Raw genomic sequence first — 8,265 nt, 5'->3', positions numbered from 1 at the left:
ATGATGATAAATTACAGGCCCCTCTCATCTTTTTAAGTGGGAGGACTTGCACAATTGGTGGCTGACTAAACACTTTTGCCCCACTGTATGTCATTCTCGACCAACAGAAAATGCATCCCTCCCTACTCAGTATTAAAGACTTGGTTTGACAGTCTCCGAATGTCATTAAACTTGTTGGTGTTTTGTAACAGATTAATCGAATGGCAGTTGCGCAGTTTGGATGCTGGAATTATATTTGAGTGGAGTGGATGAGCGTGAGCAGGTAGCCTACATAAGACTTTTGAAGTAGCCCAATCAGATGAAAACATTTTGACTAGTTGTGTTAATGCCACACAAAAGGTAATACATTTTCAAAGTAAAATGACAAATATTTAGGCTATATTGAACATTAGGTCGAGGAATAGCCACTCTGATCTGAAAGTAGGCGGAACTTAAGATTTCCTGAATAGCTGGGCCTACTGGGAGCGTAGGGAAACACACACAGGCCGGTTGGACGTATTGCCAAATTCTCCAAAACGACATTGGAGGCAGCTTATGGTTGAGAAATTAATGTTCATTTCTCTGGTAACAACTTTGGTGGACATTCCTGCAGTTAGCAGGCCAATTGCACGCTCCCTCAACTTGAGACATCTGTGGCATTGTGCTGTGTGACAAAACACATTTTAGAGTGGCCTTTTTATTATCCCCAGCACAAGGTGCACCTGTGTAATGATCATGCTGTTTAATCAGCTTCTTGATATGCCACACCTGTCAGGTGGATAGATTATCTTGATGAAGGATAAAATGCTCACTAACAGGGATGTAAACAAATTAGTTCACAGAATTTGAGAGAAATAATATTGTTGTGTGTATGGAAAAATTCTGGGATTGTTTATTTTAGCTCATGAAACATGGGACAAACTTTACATGTTTGCGTTTTTATATTTTTGCTCATTATATTTAGCAATCTTGGGGGTAAAAGCTGTTCAGGCCAGTGTCCTGTTGGTTCCAGACTTGGTGCATCACTACCCTTTGCCATGCGGTAGCAGAGAGAACCGTATGACAAATGTAATTTTCACTGCAGTTTACAGCCTACTCAACTGTACTCACTTGAAAAAAAGTAATGCAATTTCTTAATTAGATTGTGCTGTTGTTGGGTAGTCTAGGTAGGATCATGTCATGGTCCCTAAATGAGATCAATAGGGGAGCATTTTGAGCTGCGTATCTTCAACTGTTCTTTAATGCACAATGAAGCATCTGGCCTCCGCTGCCTATCAGCTATTCCTCTCTTGTGTATTTATATAGAAAATTGGTTCAGATTTGAATGATTTTAGAGAGCCTTCGGAAAGTATTCAGACCCCTTGACTTTTTCCAAATGTTAAGTTACAGCCTTTTTCTTAAATGGATAAAAATAATCATAATTCGCAGCAATATACACACAATACCCAATAGTGACAAAATTAAAACAGGTTTTGTATTATTTATTCCTTTGCAAATATATAAAAAACAAATACCTTGTTTACGTAAGTATTCAGACCCTTTGCTATGAGACTCAAGTTAGCTCGAGTGCATTCTGTTTCTATTCATCATCCTTGAGATGTATCTACAACTTGATTGGAGTACACCTGTGGTATATTCAATTGATTGGACATGATTTGGAAAGGCACACACCTGTCTATATAAGGTCCCACAGTTGACAGTGCATGTCAGGACAAAATCCAAGCCATGAGGTTGAAGGAATTGTCCGTAGAGCTCCGAGACAGGATTGTGTCGAGGCACAGATCTGGGGAAGGGTACCAAAAAATGTCTGCACCTATAGAAGGTCTCCAAGAACACAGTGGTCTCCATCATTCTTAAATGGAAGAAGTTTGGAACCACCACCAATACTCTTTCGGGAGCTGGCCACCCAGCCAAACTGAGCAATCCGGGGAGAAGGGTCTTGGTCAGGGAGGTGACTAAGAACCTGATAGTCACTCTGACAGAGCTCTAGAGTTCCTCTGTGAAGATGGGAGAACCTTCCAGAAGGACAACCGTATCTGCAGCACTCCACCAATCAGGCCTTTATGGTAGAGTGACCAGACATAAGCCACTCCTCATTAAAGGGCACATGACAGCCCGCTTGGAGACTCAAACCATGACAAACAAGATTCTCTGTTCTGATGAAATCAAGATTGAACTCTTTGGCCTGAATGCCAAGCGTCATGTCTGGAGGAAACCCTGGCACCATCCCTACGGTGAATCATGGTGGTGGCAGCATGCTGTGGGGATGTTTTCAGATTCAAGGACTGGGAGACAAGTCAGGATCGAGGGAAATGTGAACGGAGCAAATAACTGAGAGATACTTAATGAAAACCTGCTCCAGAGCACTCAGGACCTCAGACTGGGGTGAAGGTTCACCTTCCAACAGGACAACAACCCTAATCACACAACCAAGACAGCGCAGGAGAAGCTTCGGGACTCAATGTCGTTGAGTGGCCCAGCCAGAGCCTGGACTTGAACCCGATCTCTGCAGAGACCTGAAAATAGCTGTGCAGCAATGCTCCCCATCCAACCTGCCAGAGCTTGAGAGGATCTCCGGAGACGAATGGGAGAATTGTGTGTAGATTGATGAGGGGAAAAAACGATTTAATACATTTTAGAATAAGGCTGAAAGATAACAACGTGGAAAAAGTCAACAGGTCTGAATATTATCCTGAAGGCACTGTATGTGTGGTATGATTGCAGATCTGGACAAACGATCCACCTACCACTTGTCACTATGGATAGATGGTAGGAGAGACAGTTTACTGGTAGACCATATTAACCTTTAGTATTGTAAGTGCATGAATAAGTGAAGTGCATAAGGGAAGTATGCAAGCAGATGAGGAAATATTTCTATATGGAAGACCTTCATTAATAAAACCTGAAAAATGGTGAATGTAAATCAGGGAAGAAAAGTGCACTACCCTCCCAAAAGCAAAAAAAAGTTAGAGAACTGTCCCTTATTTTGGACCAACCCCCACACCACAGTACATTTCAAGCTGTCCCTAATCCCAAGTTAGGACTTGTGCCTTGATGTGTTTATTGACAAGGATTTCGTGTGAGTTCATTTGAGGACACAAGCTTCAACGGGTATCAAAGGTCCTTTCACAGAGAGGGAAATCATGTGGACACACACACACACACACACTGAAACACATCCACGTACTCTGGATCAGTTGTCAACTACCCACACACACACACACACAGAGGCCACACTTACGAAGCTGAGGAGAGAAACCTTAGTTCTCCCCACCCTGTAATTAGAGAGAAAACAACATGGAGCACAGCACTAGAATAACAGGAAATAAGACCCGAACCAAGAGAGAGAGGAAAAGTGAGAGTATCTATGTGTGTAACCAGACCCGGCTCAAAAACAAACAAGATAGCTAAACCGGCTCAAATTGTAGACCATGGCAAATGTCCAGAGTGAAGTTTCGACATTTGTGCCACTCTCACATGGACGCCAACGTTGCTCTTCTCAAAGCACCTGTTCACACTTATGTTTGCTTTACACTGCAAGGTGCAATTCAGCAACTGGACAAATAACAAATACAGTACCTCATGAAGTAGCTCATGAAAAGAGGCTTTGTACGCTTCATTCACACACAATGCACACACTTAGCTATGTATGTGTGTGTGTGTGTGTGTGTGCGTGTGTGTGTGCGTCTCTGTCTCTGTTCTGCATAAGGCGCGTGTGTGTCAGTTCTGGGTGAGACTGGCTGAATGGAGTGTTGGTTCGGTGTGTGTGAGGTTTTTAAGGGTATGCCTCACCCCACAACTCATTCCTCTACTTCTGAATACCTAGCTCTTGTCACCCCACAACTCATTCCTCTACTTCTGAATACCTAGCTCTTGTCACCCCACAACTCATTCCTCTACTTCTGAAATACCTAGTCACCCCACAACTCATTCCTCTACTTCTGAATACCTAGCTCTTGTCACCCCACAACTCATTCTCTACTTCTGAATACCTAGCTCTTGTCACCCCACAACTCATACCTCATTCCTCTACTTCTGAATACCTAGCTCTAGTCACCCCACCACTCATTCCTCTACTTCTGAATACCTAGCTCTTGTCACCCCACAACTCATTCCTCTACTTCTGAATACCTAGCTCTTGTCACCCCACAACTCATTCCTCTACTTCTGAATACCTAGCTCTAGTCACCCCACCACTCATTCCTCATTCTGAATACCTAGCTCTAGTACATTCCTCTCTGAATACCTAGCTCTTGTCACCCCACAACTCATTCCTCTACTTCTGAATACCTAGCTCTAGTCACCCCACCACTCATTCCTCTACTTCTGAATACCTAGCTCTAGTCACCCCACAACTCATTCCTCTACTTCTGAATACCTAGCTCTAGTCACCCCACCACTCATTCCTCTACTTCTGAATACCTAGCTCTAGTCACCCCACCACTCATTCCTCTACTTCTGAATACCTAGCTCTAGTCACCCCACAACTCATTCCTCTACTTCTGAATACCTAGCTCTAGTCACCCCACAACTCATTCCTCTACTTCTGAATACCTAGCTCTAGTCACCCCACCACGTGGCCGTGTGTTTGTGTGAGCCCAGAATTCTTCCCTGGAGCATATCTCCCATCTCTGAAGAACTCATCCACTCCCTCCATTACCCGTCCCTCCCTCAGTGGCACGGCTTTATATCAGTCTACGACTGCGGCTCCCGCTGGTGTGCACTCTGTTCTAAATTTGCCGTCTAAATCATAGTCGTCCACTGACACTGTTATTTTCTATACATTAGACCTGTTGAAGATTTTCTTCATGATTTATGCACCTCCCCACCCCTTCTACTCCACACATAAGGCCTGAATGAAGTCTAGACTTCAATGAACTTTGCGTCGTATACGGTGTGTATACAGTTCAGGACGGTTTATAAGCAGTCATACAATAACCAAACACACACAGAGGGGACTAGGTTTGTTTTGAGCGGATATTCATTCTAATCTGTTCAAAGCTGGAGGCTATATTTAAAACCTCCCAACCCAGGAAGTACAAGGAAAAATAGGGAGAGTACAAAGAAGAGGGGGATGGGTGAAGGAATTAGGAGAAATGTTACGCAACACCTCTTCAGATCTCCTCATGTGTTTAACGAGCAGTGAGCACACTCAGTCTGTACAATACCTCGGGCCATATGACCGAGCATATGCCCAAAAATGGAGATAAAAATTTGCTTTGTTGTGTCTGTTTACGTAAACAAATAATGCAGTAATTTCAGTCATGTTTCCTCACGGATTTACGACATGGACGGGGAGAAACCCGTTTTCAGCGAGGACTCTAGATCTCCAAGAGAAGCAGCAGAATAGATGTAAATGAAATCTTGTTTTGTCTTCAAAGCTTGTTTTCTGGTCCCATGCCACCGCGAACCCAGCTTCCCAGAAGAGCATCTGCCTTCCCAGTAAAACCTTGTGCTGCAGCAATGCTACAGAGTCTCTTAAACACTCACCCCCTCACATATACATGCATACACACACACTTCCTGACACACACACCCGCATTCACATAAAACGCTCATAGAAACACTCAAACAGTACAGACTGAAACACACCTACTCTACCTCTCATACATGCGCACATGCACACGCCGCTGTCTGATTGATTGACCCAGGCCAGGAGAGGGAGTCTCCTTACAGTGCTGAAGGAGGCCAGAAATCATGGGAGGAATTTCAGCGGGATTACCTAGCGACCACTTCCCAGAATGCCCCAGTCAGCGCATGGAAACGGCTTTCCCAGAAGCCTGATTAGAGGAAAGTGGCAAAGTGCCAGCCAGCCAGAATCCATCCACAGGCCACGCTGCCGTGCTGCAGCTAGGACGTACACACACACACAGTAATTAAATCACACACTCTGACAGACACACGCATTAAATCATACATGATTCCACGTATTTTCAACCACCCACACACACAAATGCACTCATACATTTGCATCATTTATGAACACACACATCGCCATCACACACACTCACCCTAACCTCACAGAGACAGACAGACAGTCGGTGACAATCCGCAGTCCAATCATGTCTCTCTCTCTGCCCTGTGGGGGTCACCATGACACTAAACACTAATAAGAGTATTATAAAGAATCCCTATCACCTGAGTAAGAGTATTAGTAGTCTAGTGTGTACACAGAAACACAGTCAAGCACATTAGCCAGGTATGTTTACATGTGATGTGCGTTAGGTGTAGGTTGTCTGGCGTGTAGGGCCAGTAAGTGTTGGGCCAGTAATCGAAAGGTTGCTGGATCAAGTCCCCAAGCTGACAAGGTAGAACTCTGTCGTTCTGCCCCTGAACAAGGCAGTTAACCCACTGTTTCCCAGTAGGCCGTTATTGTAAATAAGAATTTGTTCTTAACTGACTTGCCTAGTTAAATAAAGGTAACATTTGAAAAGGTAGTGTATTTAAATGTAAATAGGCCAATTCCCTGTAGATGAGTGGTTAGGTTAGCTGGACCCAGGCCATGTTGAGGTACCTGATACCACAAGCCTTTCCCTCTGAATGTGTGGCAGTGGATTTCACTGAGATGGGACACAGATATTATCCTCTCTCCTTTTTTCCCTGCCCTCTCTTTCTCCTCCTTCCTTTTAGAGATAAACAATATATTAAAGCTGGATGTGAGTTTGGCTAGTCATGAATCGGTTCATACTGTGTTCTCTTTCCTGTCCCCCTGTCTCTCCCGTCCCTCATGTTCTCTCTCTCCTCCTAATCACTTTAATATCCTCTGTCTACTTCCCTGTCTCCTCCACTTCATGTGTCTTGGTTTTGGCATTCATCAATCCCATTGTTCCTCCAAACCTTTCCCTTCTTTCTCTCTCTCTTTCCATCTGTTCTTTGTGTACAAGGTAGACTCAAGCATCCCTCCCTCCTCCTCCTTTCTTACTCTCCCTGTTCAGGAGATTGAAGGGCTCTGAAGGATCTAACCCTATGAGGTGTGATGGAGAATTATTGAGATTTAAATTGAACGTCAGTAAAAACCTGTTTGTTGGCTTCCAGACAAGCTCTCGCTTTAATTGGTGCGTCTGTCGGCTCCTGGCCTTATTCCCTGACCCCGAGGGGAAAGGGAAAAGAGAGAGGGGGGATGAATAGAGGGAGGAAGAGGAAAGTGGCTGCGTGTTAGACACGGTTGGCTCAGTGTGTAATTACATCCTCATCTGTTTAAATCCCAACGGGATGTTTTCTCCGAATTAGCCAGCTTTCCAACTCAGGTTTTATTATCCTGATAGGTTTCAGGGAACAGTTCCTTCTGTATCTGGAAAAGAGTCCGATGAACTACTATCTGATTAGTGATCCAGCTGAATGAGTTAGCTTGATTGTGCAGTAGAGACGACTCCTGATAAGTGTGCTTGCCTTCGGATAAATAGTTTTACAGTCCCAGTTCAATTACATTCTTTTCTTATTTTCTCTTAAAATGTTCTCCTGGAATCTGCATGGCCCAGTTAAGTCCGTGCGATCACAACAGTCCCAAGAACCTCTATGAGTATCTATGAATTTGTTGTTTAGGCTACACACCCACCCTATCTTCACAGAGAGTGACAGACGGTGACAAACCCTCAGTCCTCTGGTTGTCCCCTGTGAATGGGGGTCAATGATGGGGTACACCTTGATACTAAACACTAATAGGAGTATAATAAAGAGGGCACTGCCAGGGATGCCCATAGGGCGGCACACAATTGGCCCAGCGTCGTCCGGGTTTGGCCGGGGGGGGGCTTTACTTGGCTCAGCGCGCTCTTGCGACTCCTTGTGGTGGGCCAGGTGCCTGCAGGCTGACCTCAGTCGTCAGGTGAACGGTGTTTTCTCCGACACATTGGTGCGTCTTGCTTCCAGGTTAAGCGGGCCGATGTTAAGAAGCGTGGTTTGGCGTGTCACGTTTTGGAGGATGCATGACTCGACCTTCACCTCCCGAGCCAGTTGGGGAGTTGCAGCGATGAGACAAGATCGAAATTGGGGAGAAAAAGAGTATTATAAAGAATCCTTATCCCCTGGGTAAGAGTATTAGTAGTCTAGTGTGTACGATATACACGGCACTTAGCATAGGCTACACAAACACAGGCAAGCCCATTAGCCAGGTATTAGTAGTGTCTATTTATTCTTGTATGTTGTGTTATGACTATGTTTTCTGATTTAAATGGGAAAGGGGTGAATTATACAAGAAGAAAATATTCCATATAGTGCCGTAGCGAGAGGAGGAAGCAAATCTTTTACTCAGCTCTTCAACTTGACAACACACACCACAGGGATAACTAC

Source organism: Oncorhynchus masou, chromosome 27 (assembly GCF_036934945.1).
Source record: "Oncorhynchus masou masou isolate Uvic2021 chromosome 27, UVic_Omas_1.1, whole genome shotgun sequence".
Lineage (NCBI taxonomy): Eukaryota > Metazoa > Chordata > Actinopteri > Salmoniformes > Salmonidae > Oncorhynchus > Oncorhynchus masou.
This window is presented reverse-complemented; position numbering follows the sequence as displayed.